This window comes from Heterocephalus glaber, unplaced genomic scaffold (genome assembly GCF_053883595.1).
Source record: "Heterocephalus glaber isolate CG9 unplaced genomic scaffold, H.glaber_assembly_v1.0 deba00000809, whole genome shotgun sequence".
NCBI classification, from domain to species: domain Eukaryota; kingdom Metazoa; phylum Chordata; class Mammalia; order Rodentia; family Bathyergidae; genus Heterocephalus; species Heterocephalus glaber.
The window spans coordinates 143,093-157,852 of record NW_028258163.1 but is presented as its reverse complement, the minus strand read 5'-3'; the positions used below and the strand labels follow the sequence as shown (position 1 = coordinate 157,852).

At 38.8% G+C, this 14,760-nt stretch overlaps 1 pseudogene; it reads left to right on the top strand.

Moving 5' to 3' along the window:
- Positions 1–9,955: 9,955 nt before the first annotated feature.
- LOC147828990 (small ribosomal subunit protein mS33 pseudogene) lies at positions 9,956–12,868 on the top strand (annotated as a pseudogene).
- Positions 12,869–14,760: the final 1,892 nt, after the last annotated feature.

The following is a 14,760-nucleotide window of genomic DNA, read 5'->3' as shown; positions in this document are numbered from 1 at the left end:
TTATGTACAAAGAAACTACTAACTTTATGTTTGCTGAATAGCAGAGTGGGGTTGTGGCTATATGCCTGTGAATATGTGGACCTCATAAACTATCACTTAGCTAAGCAGTCACTGGGAAAATATGGTATCAACTAAATCTTAAGTTGTTTTTGTTCTACAAATAATACATATAAATCATATAAATGGAAGGGAAAGATCATATTACATGAGCTACAATGTTACAAAAATGTTGACTGCTTACCACTTTATAATATTTCTAGTAGAGAAGAGAAAATATCTACATTTTTGTGCTCCAAATGAGGAGGAAAGGGTTATAATTGGATATGTTCACTATCAATCTTCTTTATCAAAAAAAGGGAGGTCATGGAGAGGAGGGCACAGTAACCAGTTCATGTCTTATGGAAAAGGGAAGGTTTAATCTCCAGTTCTGTTTGGAACTTTGACAAATTCCTAAGAACAAGATTACCAGGAACAAATGACTGGTAAACCAATGCAGGTAATATCCAGTAATTACTTAATTATCTTTAGTTTAGTTTTGCTTTTTTGTGTGGTTTTGTTTTGTTGCACTGAGGATTGAATCCGGGGCCTCAAGCATGCTAGGCAACTTTTGCCATATTCCCCATCCTCTCTTTCTCTTAAAAAAGCATTAAACTAAAATTTAAAAAAGCATGAAAAATGATCTCTGGTCTTTAAATGAGTAGCCAAAGTCCTGAAACTTAAAAACTGACCTAACAGATCAATCTTACATGGAAATGAAGGCAAACTGAAATGCTTGTGTCCATAGTGATCAAAGTAAAGTTCCAAATTCCATGTCTTAGATTCTCTCTTTTAAAAAATTTTATTGGTATATTTTAGGTATACAATATAAAGACATTCATAATTGGCGATTTGTGCCTTTACATAATATATCTTGTTTTGTTTTTTTTTGGTACCGGGGATCAAACTCAGGACCTTGCGCTTGCGAGGCAGGCGCCGGAACCACTGAGCTAAATCCCTGGACCACATAATATATCTTGATTCTTATTTTTCCCTCTATCCTGCCCTCCCTCCAACACCTCCACCCTTCCCTATTTATGAAGCCTTTCTTTCCATTTTTTCATTTTCTCATGTTAATTCCATTCGCCTTTCCTTTCCCTTACCCCTCCCATTTCCACTTCCCCTTTGCCCCTTTCCTTCCTATTTCACATTATCTATTATACCTTTTGATCCTTATTTACACTTTCAGTTTCTCACACCAGAAAAACTATTGGTATTTACACGTTTGTCCTATTTATTTCTTTTAAGAGAATCGCCTCAATATGCATCCATTTAGTTATAAATGCCTCTAATTTCTCATTCTTTATGGCTGAGTAGTACTCCATCTTAGATTCTTTTCATTTATCATGTGTGTGGGGGTGTGTGTGTGTGGATGTGTAGGAAGTACTTGGGATTGAATTCAGGGCTTCACTCTGAGCTACCTCCCAGTACCCTCTCCCCTTTTTAAAAATTTTGAGACAGGGTCTCACTAAGTAGTTAAATTGCCTAGGCTCAAATTTGTGAATCTCTTCTCTGAGCCTCCCAGACTGCTGGGATTACAGGCATGTTTTTGTTCAGGTTTAGATGGGGAATGTCCCCAAAGGCCTCATACACTCATAGATGAGGCTTTTAGAAGATGATTAAATCATGGGGCCAGTATAGATGACGTGTTGTTAAGATGTAGGGGCTGGACAGTCACTGGGGGCATGACTGGGAAGGGTCTGTCTCCCTTCCTGCCTCCTTCTTTTGCCTTTTGCTTCCTGACCACGATGACAGGAGCAACTATCTTCCACCCAGGCCTTTCCACCATGCCCTTTCTTCTTTGGAGCCACCCAACCATAGATTAAATGTGACCCAAAATAAATTGCAAGTTTTTCCCAGCAACAAGGAAAGTAAGCTTACCTGGCTTTAAATAATAACTTTTTGAAGAGAGAGCAATGACATGAATTCCAAATACAGGCCATTAAAATGTATTGAAAGTTAGTTGCTGTGTATATTTTCTACAGTTGCAGATTTATATTTCTAGTTGTGTTTCATTTAAGATATTGCTAAAAGCTTCTGATAAGCCAGTAGTTCTCAATCTCTTTTGTTGTATGATACACATAAAAGATGGTGATTTCCAATGGGACACTCTTCTAGAGTTATCTGCAATTTCCAGCCCAAGTTGCAATTCTTCCCTTTGCATTCTGTTCATGAAAACATAAAATGCAAGCAGGTGATTTTTTTTTCCAGTGCTGGGCCTTGTTGATGTGCTCTCTCTCTCACTCAGCTATACACCTCCTGCTCAGAAGGCAGTAAGTGCAAGGGAGATTATAAAAGGAATTACTGTCCCCCGCCCCTTTATTCTTTCTTTGGAACTCAACTGGGCCTAACCAACCTAATACTGTATTACTCTTGGAAAGAGGTCTCCAAGAAGTCACAATCAAGGCAAGCCATATTTCTAGCATATATAGTAAATTTGGGATGAGATGGGGCCAATTGGGGTACAATGGAAGCCAGAGTTTGAGGGTGGATACCCACTAAGAAAGAGCTCATCCCAAAGGAAGAAGTAATGAAACACTGTCTTTCTTCTTTCGGGTCTTTTCGCTCTTAGACTTGCTTTTTACCATTATGCCTATAGAGCAGCTACAGGAAGGGATGGAAAATGATCATTGCCCAGAATTAGGGGGCAGCACAGTGAGAGGTCACTGAGAGAAAAGAGGTTAATGTTCTTGGTTCATCCTTATTAGATTTCTACTCTTTATCCAAACCTCGCCCAAACCATGCATCTCCATTGCTGAAACCAAGAAGCACTGAGCCCTAGGCAGATTCTGAAAGAGCAAGAGTTCTCAGAGGCAACACTAATGGCATTCTGGGATACGCAACTTGTGTTGGAGATGTGAAAACTTTCCTTGTATTATAGAATGTTGAGCAGCACTCTTAGCCTATTTGGTGTCAATATTCTCCAAACATTGCCAAATGCCCTTGATATGGAACTGTTCCGAAGTTGAGAGCAATTGTCATAGAGTTATACAAAAGTCATTTTTCTTTTCATTCAGCTTATAGAGAAGAAAATTTGTTCAAATAAAGAAATAAAAGAGGTCTGGGGATTTAGCTCAGTGGCACCATGCCTGCCCTGCAAGCGCAAAGTCCTGAGTTCAATCCCCAGTAGAAAGAAAGAAAGAAAGAAAGAAAGAAAGAAAGAAAGAAAGAAAGCAAGCAAGCAAGCAAGCATAACTTTATGGATTGTGCTGATAGTTGCTCAACATTGTGAAAATCCATAATGCCACTGAACTATCCACTTGAATATGGATAACCTGGCTATGTGTGGTGTCATACGCCTGCAGTCCTAACTACTTGGGAGGCTGAGACAGAAAGATCTCAAGTTTGAGGCAAGCCTGAGCAATTATTGAGAACCTGTCTCACAATAAAAAATAAAATAAATTAAAAAGAGTTGGAGGGCCGGGGATTTAGCTCAGTGGTTCCGGCACCTGCTGCACAAGTGCAAGGACCCGAGTTCGATCCCTGGTACCAAAAAAATAAAAAATAAAAAAATAAAAAGAGTTGGGGATGTAGTTCAGTGTGAGGCCTTGGGTTCAGACCCCAGTACATCCAAATATAATAAATAAATAGTTCAAATGGTAAGTCTCATGTCACATATATTTCATTGTGAGTTTTTAAAAAATCATAGCATTAGCCAAATATGCAGATTTCTGTTTCTGATTTAACTAAATTTTGGTGGCAGATTATCACTGGTAGTAAAATTTATCACACACTATTTTGAGATTTTTCTTCTTGTGTCATCATTGTCTAGGGATCTCTACCCAACATCACTTTCTTAGGGTATAAATATTTTAATTTGTGTTTTATTTCAAGCATATGAGGAAAATCTTTTAGACAGGGCATTAAACTGCCCACATTTGGCCATCTGAAAGGATCATACAAGGAATCTTAGAGATCATTTTGTTTTACAGACCTAAAAAGTTGAGGTTAAAGCAGGTTGAGTAACTTGCTGAGGTTTACAGAGTTCCCCAAAGGACATACCAGGAAAAGTACTCAGATATCCTGCTAAGAGTTCAGTGTTCATGCTATCAAACCATACTAAAGCCTGTACATGGATATGTATTTCCATCAGAGATTGCCAGGATCTTTTATGAATTACAGACATTATTATATAGGAGAAAAATGGCTAATGAGAAGGACATGAGTGAATATTAATGAGTGAAATAATCTAAATAAATACATCATTGAGAAGTGACTGAGGAGCAGCAGCACCTAGTCTCAGGAAATAAGATGTACTAGTTCTACCTAACAAAGTGGATACACAGTTGCATTATTTTAAACAAGGTTGTTTCATAAAATTTTGTTCTGACTTTGCTTTTATTTTGCAGTACTGGGAACTTGATTAGGGACTTCAACTGAGCTATAGCTCCAGCACTTTTGATTCATATTCATTCTCTTTCTCTCCCTTCCTCCCTACTTCCCTCTCCCTCTCTCCTTCTGTCCTTCCCCCTCTCTCTCTCCAGGGTCTCACTAAATTGTTAACTTGTCCAGGCTTGGTTTGAAATTGTGATCTTCCTGTTTCAGCCTCTCACAATGCTGGGATTATAGGAGGGCGCCATAATACCCAGCTTTTAAACAGTTTATTTAAATTTGCTTTCAAATACCACTGTATCAGCCATAGCAGTTTAATTTCTTCTTTCTGAACTTCTATAGAAATGTTTTCTGTCTTTGTTTATGCAACATCCTCACCTAGAGGTGCCTTTCCTTTCTTTTACACATGTGGACATTTTTCTCCATACTCAAAACTTAGATCAAATGTGAAACCTTCTGTAAACGTCAATCCTCCTGGCACCTCCAAGAAGGAACTAAACATTTCTTTTTCTGTGTTTTCATAGCAACTTACATTCATGGGCATTTTACCTACAGTAGTAGGATTTCATATTGCAACCTAGATACAATCAGATATATAGGGAACATGAGTCATAGGGCCCAGGCTGGCTACAGATTCTGTAACATGCCCATGATATGGAATGCGTTAAATAAGTGTGGGCAGCTCAGTTGGCCTGTTGTTCATGGTTGGAATTTGCAAAGTGGGCTGAGATTTACTTGACATCATATTTCATTTCTGTATGAAATTGTATTCATCACTTTCCTGTCACTGCATGCAGTGCCCAACACCCACAATTTAAAGGAGAAGCTTATTTGGTTCACAGTTTCAGTACAGTGTCAGCTGACTCCAAGCTAGAAACAGAATGGCGGAGGGACATGGCAGAGAAAAAGATGTTCAGCCCATAGCAGCCAGGAAGAGAGAGAAAAAAGAGGAGTGAAGGACAGAAATACATTTTTCCAGGTCATGACCCACCTCCTAATAGAACATTCGGCTACTTACTTCATCTGTAGATGGAACCACTGATGAGTATAGCTAACCTCTGATTCAGTCACTTTTCAACACACCAGATTTGAGGGGAACATTTTAGATCTAAACCGTAATGGATATCTACCACGACAATGGCAATAAAACAGATAATAGCATGTGTAAGAAGCGCTGACTTTAATGACAGTCTGTGCAGATCTAGGAATATAAAGGCCATGAGATCTGCAGAAGTCAAGGGTAATAAATTGCTTAAAAAATCGTACAATGTCATTAGAGCTGCTGGACTTCTTTTTTCATTATTGTTTTCTATTTTCATTATTTGTTTCCTATTTTGTTAGTACATGCCTGCAGCACATAATTATTACAGTCCTTGTGGGGAGTTGGTACATATACATAACACGTCCTAATTCTTTGTTCATCCCCTTCTCCTCCCTTCCCTCCTCCCTCCTTCCATCTCTTGATCTATCTCCCTACTTCTTATTACCTAGCTTTCATTTTGCTCTTTATTTATATTTTGGGTTTCTCATATAAAAGAAACCATGTGATATTTAAGCTGTGTGTCTGATTTATTTCACTTAAGATTATGGTCTCATCCATTTTCTTACAAATGACCTGCTTACCTTTCTTTATGGCAGAGTAGTACTCCATGCTGTGTAAATACCTTATTTTCTTTATCCATTCAACTCCTGATAGACACACAGCCTGCTTCTAGAGTTAACTGTTATGATTTATGCTGCCATAAAAATGAGTATGCATGTAGCACTGTAATATAATGTCTTTAACTCAGGAAAATACCTACAAGGAGAAACAGCTGAGTCAAATGGAATTTCTAGTTTTAGTTTTCTAAAAAAACCTCTACAGTAATTTCCATGGTGGTTGTATTAGTTTACATTCCCACCAATAATGTAGATGGGTTCATTTTTCCCTGCAAGATCCTCTCTCAGAAAAGACCCACAAAGAAGTGTATTGTTAAATTGCCCAAGATTCTTTCTTTCTTTCTTTCTTTCTTTCTTTCTTTCTTTCTTTCTTTCTTTCTTTCTTTCTTTCTTTCTTTCTTTCTTTCTTTCTTTCTTTCTTTCTCTCTCTCTCTCTCTCTCTCTCTCTCTCTCTCTCTCTCTCTCTCTCTCTCTCTCTCTCTTTCCTCTTTCTTTCTAAGACAGAGTCTCACATGTAGTTCAAGCTGGGCCTTGAACTCACAGTGTAGCCCAAGCAGGCCTCAAACTCACAGCAATCCTCCTGCCTCAGCCTCCTGAGTGCTGGGACTACAAGTGTATGCCACCACATCCAGCTATTTGCATACTTTCTGTGTTTTCTTTGCCAGTGATTTCTACTATCATTATATCATAATCTATAATGTCCATGAGAAAATTTTGAATCTGTTGCATTTACTTAAGCATGCTTTATTGGCAGTATGTGGTCTATTTTGGAGAAAGTTCCGCATGCTGCTGAGAAGAATGTGTATTCTGTTGCTGTTGGGTAGAAAACTCTGTAGATATCTATGAAGTCCATTTGTTCAAAGATTTTGTTCAACTTTGATATTTCTTTGTTGATTTTTTTGTCTAGTTGATCTATTTGTAGTAGTGGGGTATTGAGGTCCCACACTGTAATTGTGTTTATGATTATTGTGGTACCTCAGTTCATGAATTCCTTTGTTTGCAATTTGGTTTGCAAACAGAAGCATTTGGCAAAATTTTCTTTTTGTTTGAAAACTGCATCAGGTAACAGACATGGCTGTGGCTATCTGTCCCACACAAACACAAACATGACCATCTTTTCCAAAATCATAGAACAAATTCAGTTCATGAACCAAGGTATCCTTTATCTGATCTTTTATATCCAGTGTATTTTTTTTTTTTTTTGTACCGGGGATCGAACTCGGGTCCTTGCGCTTGCATAGCAGGCAGCGAAACCACTGAGCTAAATCGCCAGCCCAAAGATTGAGGGTGTTATCTTTTTTGGGGGGGGGGGCCAGGGATCGAACTTGGGTCTTTGCGCTTGCGCAGCAGGTGGCGAAACCACTGAGCTAAATCCCCAGCTCCACCCCCTCCACCCTTCCCTATTTACATAGATTTCATTTTCATTTTTTTTCTTTTCTCATAATTTTTCCTTTCCCTTCTTTCCCTTCTCCTTCCCCTCCCCCTCCCACCACCCCTACACCTTTGGACCTTTTCCTATTTCAAATTATCAGTTATTTGTTTTAATCATTTTAATCCTTATTTACACCTTCAGTTTCTCACAGTAGAAAAACTATTCGGTATTACACGTGTGTCCTATTTATTTCACTTAAGAGTATGCCCTCAATATGCATCCATTTAGTTATATGTCTCTAGTTTCTTGTTCTTTATGGCTGAGTAGTACTCCACTTTGTTAAAAAAAAAAAAACCCACATCTTCTTTATCCAGTTTCCAGTGGATGGGCACTTGGGCTTTTTCCAAGCTTTAGCTATTACAAACAGTGCCGCTATGAACATGGGTGTACATATATCGCTGTGGTATTATTCTTTTAATTCTTTGGGGAAGATACCCAGCAGGGGAATACCTGGGTCAAATGGGACCTCTAGCCCTAGTGGTGCATATTATATTAATACATGTTACTTTCTTCCTGTTTGATTGTGTTCTCTTAACCAATATGTAGTGACCCATCTTTTCCTCTTCTAATTGGTTTTTGCTTGAAGTCTAATCTGAAAATATGATAGCTACACTTGCTTATTTTCACATTTCTGTTGCATGGAATATTGTTTTCCATGCTTTGATTTTTCTAGTCTATGAATTACTTTCTAGGTTACATGTGTTTCTTGTATACAGCATACTGTTTGGTTTTGTTTCTTGATCTATTCAATAGTAATAGTATAGAGTTAACTAGCTAGCTAAAGATTCATAAAGCTTAATTGTTATACTAGTAGAGGTGGAGGGGTGGAGAACTGGTGAATGAAAAAAGAAAAATTTGAAAAAGTAATCAATGTGATATGAAAAGGAGAAGAGAAAAGTGAGATGGGAGCCTATTGAGGAGCAAAAGGAAATTAACAGTATTGGAAAATAGTCACAGAAGAGAACAAACAAGAAGAAGAAAAACAGAAAGTGGAGAGCAAAATACAGAAATAAAAGAAAGAAGAAAGAAAAAAGTTAAAAGGAGAAAAGAAAAAAGAGTGAAAGAAAAAAGAGGGGAAAAACCTCTCAAGCTTCCCCCCAGCAAAAAAAATAAACAAAAATCTATGAAGGAAAAAGAAATTGAAAATTGGGTTAAAAAATTTCCTCCAAAATAGGACACACATGTGTAAATACTGAATAGTTTCTCTGGTGTGAAAAACTAAGAGTGTAAATAAGGATCAAAATGTAGAATTGATATTGTGAATAGAAAGAAAAGGTCTAAAGGAGTTGGGGAATTGGGAGGGGTAGGGGAAAGGAGAGAAGGGCAAAGAAAAATATGAGAAAAGGAAAAACATGGAAACAAAGCCTTTGTAAATAGGGAAGGGTGGGGGCTGAAGGAAGGGCAAGGAAGGGGGAAAAATAAGAACCAAGATACATCATGTACAGGTACAAGATCCCAATGATGAATGGAACTGTATTGTATACCTAAAATGTACCAATAAACTTAATGAAAAAAAATTTCCTCCCTGTTTTTGAATGAGTGGTTTCTTCTTTCTAGGATCTGCAGTCTTGGAGTCCAACAAGTCACAGTTTTCTCCACTTATCTTCAGGGCCTATGGTTATGAGCTGCTCTCATTGTACCAGAGACCCCTACGCACTTTCTCCCCAGGCTGTGGTAATTGTCCAAACCTGAGGTGTATCCTTGTTTATGTTGGCAGATGGGAAAAACAATCAGCCCTCTGGTCTTTTCTGGGTGTAGGCCATGGGTTGGGAGTTTAAGCAGACTGCTGGACATGATGTCAACACTCACTGAGCCTGTTTTCTTTCTAGAGTGGTTAGGACCATGCCCTTCTTGGTTTGAGCTTAAACTTCTCTGGATGTCCACGTCTAACAGCCACCCTTTCTGTGACAGTCTCCCATGGTTGTCTCTCACTCAGTCATTTAGGAGGTTAACACTGGAATCCTTGAAGCTACTAGCCATGTCTGTACTTTCTTCCCAGGTTTGCTGGCCCTCTGGGTTTACTTTCTCTTCCTGGGTGTTGGCTTCATTCAAGATCAGCTTGGTTGGTTAGTCCACACCTCTACTGCCCTATGCCAAGGGGAAGCAAAACACAGAGCTGGTTTAGAGTTGGAAAATATTTGCAGTTGGGTACTGGCTTGCTATATTGTACCACTGCACAGCTGTGTTGTCCGTCCCACTACAGGCAGCAGCCTACCATGTCATATTCTTTTCTGTCCCAAGCATTAGCTGTGGCCATGATCCAGTCAACTGGTCAGTACAGTGGCTGTTTCATGGAAGGAGAAACAAAGCACAGAGCTGGCTCTGAGTTGCTGAGTGGATACTCAGGGCTCAGAAACCACAGGCAGGAGTTGGTCAGGAGCTAGCACCTCTATCTCATGAGCTGCTGGGTTTCAGATCAAAGTCAATATTAATAAGATTTTTAAAAGTGTCTTTGTAGAACAAAAATGTTCAGAAATATTCAAGACCAAAAATGATAACCATAATGCAAAATCTCTAGAGTGTGAAATTATAAAGGCATTTTAAGGGTTAAGGAGCTGGATGGGGTGGTATATGTCTCTCATCCCAGCACTCTGGGAGACTGGAGGATCACAAGTTTGAGCTTACCCTGAGCTACTTGGCAACTTAGCAAGACTCTGTCTGAAAATAAAAAATAAAAAAGGGCTGGGTGTGTAGCTCAGTGTGAAAGTACTATCCCAAGTGCTACAGAAAAAGAGGAAGAGGAAGAGGAAGAAGAAGAGGAGGAGGAGGAGAATAGGAAAAAGGAGAAGGAAATAGGAGGAGGAATGAGGAGAATAGCAAAAAGACAGGGAAGAAGTCAGAGGAGAAGAAGAGGAAGAGGGTTCAGGCTTTTATTTGTCTATTTTGATCAACCAATATGTTATATTTAGGTCGCAACTTTAATATCTTTACATTGCTTGTATTAGTCATTTTCCCGACATTGGAATGGGAAAAATACCTACTACTTAAAAGAGGAGAGGTTTATTTCAGCTCAGTTTCAGTGGGTTCAGTCCATGGTTGGCTGGCTGCAGGGCAGAAATAGCATGGTGGAAGGGCATGGTTGAGAAAAGCTGGCCAGGAAGCAGGCAGGGGGTGCTGGAGATTTAGCTCAGTGGCACCACACCTGCCATGAAAGTGTAAGGTCCTAAGTTCGATCCCCAGTACCAAAAAAAAAAAAGTATAAGGAGAAAGAGAAACAGAGAGAGACACAGAGAGACAGAGACAGAGGGAGAGTGATGGATAAGAGTATATCCTTCTAAGTGACGACCCCTTCAAGCCAGGCCCCATCTCTAAGTATGAGTCTTTTGGGGGGACATTTTAGATCTAAACCGTAACATTGCTGAAGTTACTGAAGGAAAAGAATTTTTTTGTTGTTCTTGTTATACCTCTATTTTTTCCATTGTTTCCATTTATTTTAAATGAAATTTTTACATAATATGATTTTTTTTAGGACCCCAACTAGTGAAATAGCTGATTAATACTTGCATTTGCTGCTTATTGAATTATATCTTGTAATGCTTTATACATCTATCATTCCCATAACATGGCAAGACTTGAGGGCAGATACTATGGCCTTCATCTTTGTATCCTGTTTTCCCCTTGGCTTCAGAAAATGGGCACCAAGCCAAACACGTAAGCACTAAATACTTCTTTTTATGGTGTAAAAGTAATAGAGATAAAAAGATTCTGGTGGGGAGGAAGGGTAGGACCAGGGAGTCTTGCTCTTTGCTGCTCAGGAAATGTCTTCACTTTCAGAATATGCCTTGCACATGAGCCGTCTGAGTGCCCGAATCTTCAGTGAGGTTGCCAGGGTGACTCACTCCAAATCCATGAAAGTGGTGGAACTTTTCAGTGAGCAGCCCATGGTGAAGAGGAAGGAGACCTACAACTTATCTAAACCACAACCCATATTTTGCACTCATGGGCACACTCCGTTTTCTTGGCCTCTATAGAGATGAGCATCGGGATTTTAAGGATGAACAAAGGCGTCTAAAGAAGCTTCATGGAAAGGGGAAACCAAAGAAAGGAGAAGGAAATAAAGCAGCGAAAAAGAAATAGTGTTAGCTGTCAAGACAGAAAATTTCTACCTCGGTGGCTAAGAAGAATGCATCTACTGTCTTTCCACGTATAAGAGGAATGTAATGTTCCTCAGTGAGGGTCATTTGCAACACAGTCATCCCATGTGGAAATCTAATCCAGTTAAATTGTGCCTGCTTTCTTGAACACATTCTAATACTGCAAAATTATTTTGGCCTTGGTTTTATAATCTGAGGTTTGCCTAATTCTCTAATGGGATGAATACATAATTTATTTTTTAATGAGTTGTTGGGGGTGGGTATGGGATGTTGGGGGAGTGGAGGAGCAACCTCATTAAATGAATGCCCCACAGTTTTCTCCTTCCTCCCTTTCTTCCTCATTTATTACTCACCCCTAAACCTCTTTCATCTCTTTGGCCATTCAGCCACTGTCTCCACCACCATGCTCACAAACTTTATATGCATCTCCACCTACCCCTGTGAGCATATCTAAGTGGGATAAAAGGCTGTTCTGGGAAAGGGACTATTGAACACATACTGTCTACAAGGCACTGGAACACTGCTAATACAGGGTTATCAAGAGAAATGATGCCTTTCAATCATGTGGGAGAAACAAGTATGATCACATACAATTGTATTAAACGCTACAAAGAAAAAAATATTCTGATTATTTTTCTTTTAAAACACTTTTTGGGCACGGTGACCTGTGATGGACACAAGCAGGCCCATGCTGGATTTATGGCATTCTCCCAATGTCAGAGTGTGACCATCCACCAAATCCAAGTCACCTCTACAGTTTACTTCTTCTTGGCATGGGGCAGCAGAGGCAAGGACTAAACAACGAACCTGATCCTGGGCAAGGACAATACCTGGGGAGAGAAGGGAGTGACCATACCCTACTAATGTCACCAGTAAGTCCAACAGTGCACATGAATCCTTACCCCATAGCCTACATCCAGTAGAGAGCCATGGGCTGATGTTTCCCTTCTAACAATGGGAGTAAGGACTCACCTTTGTTTGGATGGTAACCACAGATGGATGAACAGACAAAGGGGACTCTGGTGCAGGAGGGCACCTTGCAAACTTGTAGGCCTTAAAGCTAGGCATTGAAAAACATGACTAGCTGGATCCCAAGTCTGAAGAGCTTGGAAAGGAAGCACTCATTCAAAAACATACTTTCTATGAGAAGGAGAACAAGGCGTGTGTGTGTGTGGGGAGAAGGGACAAGAAAAAAAAAGAGTGGAAGGAAAAAATGGAAACAAAGCTCTTGTAGATAATGCAGGGAGGGAAACTGAAGGGATGGGAGGGGAATAGGGAAAAAAGAATCAGCAAGATGTATCATGTACAGATACAAATTCCCTGTGATGAATGTTAGCACTGTGTACATCTAAAATGTACTAGTAAAATAAATAAAAAAGAAAACATATTTTCTTCAACTCAATCTTTCTTTCTTTTTCTATTTTGTATTATTTTTGTCTTTCCTTCATTAGTATTTGGGGCAGCTGGGATTGTTTTGCCCCTTTTTTCTCTTTTAATTTCTTTTCTCTCCTTTCCTCTTTCCCCTTTACAACTTTGTTCCTCTTTCTCCTTACCTTTCTTTATCTCCTGTATTTTGCTCCACTTACCATCTTTCTTCTTTTCTCGCTCATTTCTTCCTTGGCTGTTCTCTGCCACTATTAATCCCTTCTGTCCTTCCATGAGACCCCGTCTCAACTTACTCCCCTCTTTCTCACATCAGGCTAAGTTTTCAAATTCTCCTTTCTCCATTCTCTAGTTCCTCACCCCTCCACATTTACCAGTATAACTACTCCATGAATCTCTAGATAACTTTACACTATTGCTGTTGAATACTGTTTTATTGTTAGTAGAGGTAAAGTTGTTCCATTAATAGATATTTACTGTAGGTATATTGTAGGTGAATTTATCTTAGTGTTCAAACAATAATTATAGATCTCCTTTCTATGGTTAAGGGTGCTAAATTATTCGTCCTTAGGTTCTGTCAGTATTCCATTTGTAATTGATGCTGTTTTTATTACTATAACCAAGGTGACACAACTATTGCTATTAATTGATTTTCTTGGGACATTAATATCTGGGTTACTTTGGGGTCATTAAAAATACTGTGGCCCATTCCTGGAAAACTAGATACTGGGTCAAATATTCTGCAGTCTCCCATTTCAAATAAACAAAAGTGGTTGGATTCTGGGACAGAGGCAAAGGCCAAAATTAGCTACCCAGAGGACACCACTAAAAAGTAGACATTAACTAAAGAAGTCTGTGTACTAGAAACAAAGCTTTCCAGTATAATCAACCCACAAGCTTCAGGAAAACAAACAAACAAAACAAACAAAAAGTAAGAAGACAAGGCAACAAAATACCTCCCAAAACTCCCAACTCCCACAAAACTGTTCCATAGGACATCAAAGGGGAGGATATCAAAAGCCATACATTGAAATTATTTGAAATAAAATCAGAGGAGATAACAAAACAGACTTATAAGGCATTTGGCAATCTCACAGAAGATATAAGTAAACAGATATTGGGCCAAGTAAACAAAACAGTGAGTCTACAGGAGACACTAATAAAAAGCTATCAGAGCTAAACAAAATGATACAAAACATGAATGACCATCATAAAATAGAATCACAGTCCATAAAAAAGTACCAAACAGAAATTTGGGAGATTAAAAATTCTACCAAAAATATGGGCAGCAGAAGTGACCATTGTGAACATAGAGTGTCAGAGTTAGAAAACAAGACTGTTGGTGACAAATTAATGAAAGATTTCTTTAAAACAGCAAGAGAACATAAAAAATGAATCCAATAACTCCTAGATGATATAAACAAGAATAATCTAAGATTGATTAGAATGAGTGAAAAATTAGAAGACAGCAGAAATGGCATAAAAAGCCTATTAACTGAAATAATAGCAGAAAACTTTCCATGTATGGAAAAATAATTTGGCATACAGATAAGTGAGGCATATGGAACACCAAATAGCCAGGATCAGAAAAAAACCTCTCCATGACACATCATAATCAAAGTTCCAGAAGTCCCATACAAGAACAGAATCTTTTTAAAAAACTTATATATTAACTGGTACATTTTAGGTATACAATACATTTACATTTCTCATTGGGTGCTTGTACCTGTACATGATGTATCTTAGTTCTTATTTTTTCCCCCGTTACCTGTGCGCCCTTCACCCCCATCACCCTTCCCTATTTACATAGACTTTGTTTCCATT